We start from the raw sequence: 692 nt of genomic DNA on the forward strand, positions 1-692 counted from the left end.
CGGCGCGGCTCGGGGGAGGCTCCGGCCCGACGGCACCCGCCCGCCCGCTGCCGCCGCCGCCGCCGCCGCCGCCGCCGCCCGCAGGCCTCTCGGCGCTCTGGCTCCGGCTCCCTCGTTCTTTCTCTTCCCTCCCTCCGGGTTTCCGTCATCGGCCCGGCATTTCCGCCGGGAAAAGGCGAGTGGGCGGTGCCGCCGGGCTCGGTGCACGAGGAGGCAAGCAGCGCCCTCGCGCGGCTCGGCGGAGAAACGGTCTGAGGGGCCCGGGGGGCCAGCATCTTTTCCTGGTTCTTCCCGCTCCGCCCTCTGGGAATCTGGTTCTTGCCTTGGACCCTTCTTGGCACAGGGAATTGGGAAGCTTGGGCTTTTTCCTTAACACTTCAGTAGCTTAGGACAGGCATTTGATATTTATTGAGTGAATTTTTACTCTTAGTAATAAGTTGCGAGGCTCTAAATCTCGGACCCTTTCTGTCTGGATTAGAAAGATTAAGTAATTAAAAAGATGTTTTTATGTTTACGTATATGTCATGTGTGTGCAGGGGCCTAGGAAGGACAGGAGAGTTGGATCCCCTTGGAGGAGTTGGGATGGTGTGTTCCCTAGAGTGGGTGCTAGGAACCAAACTCTGGGCATTTGTAAAAACAGTAAATCTTCCTTCCTTCCTTCCTTCCTTCCTTCCTTCCTTCCTTCCTTCCTT

Source organism: Psammomys obesus, unplaced genomic scaffold (assembly GCF_907164565.1).
Source record: "Psammomys obesus unplaced genomic scaffold, mPsaObe1.curated_primary_1811, whole genome shotgun sequence".
NCBI classification, from domain to species: domain Eukaryota; kingdom Metazoa; phylum Chordata; class Mammalia; order Rodentia; family Muridae; genus Psammomys; species Psammomys obesus.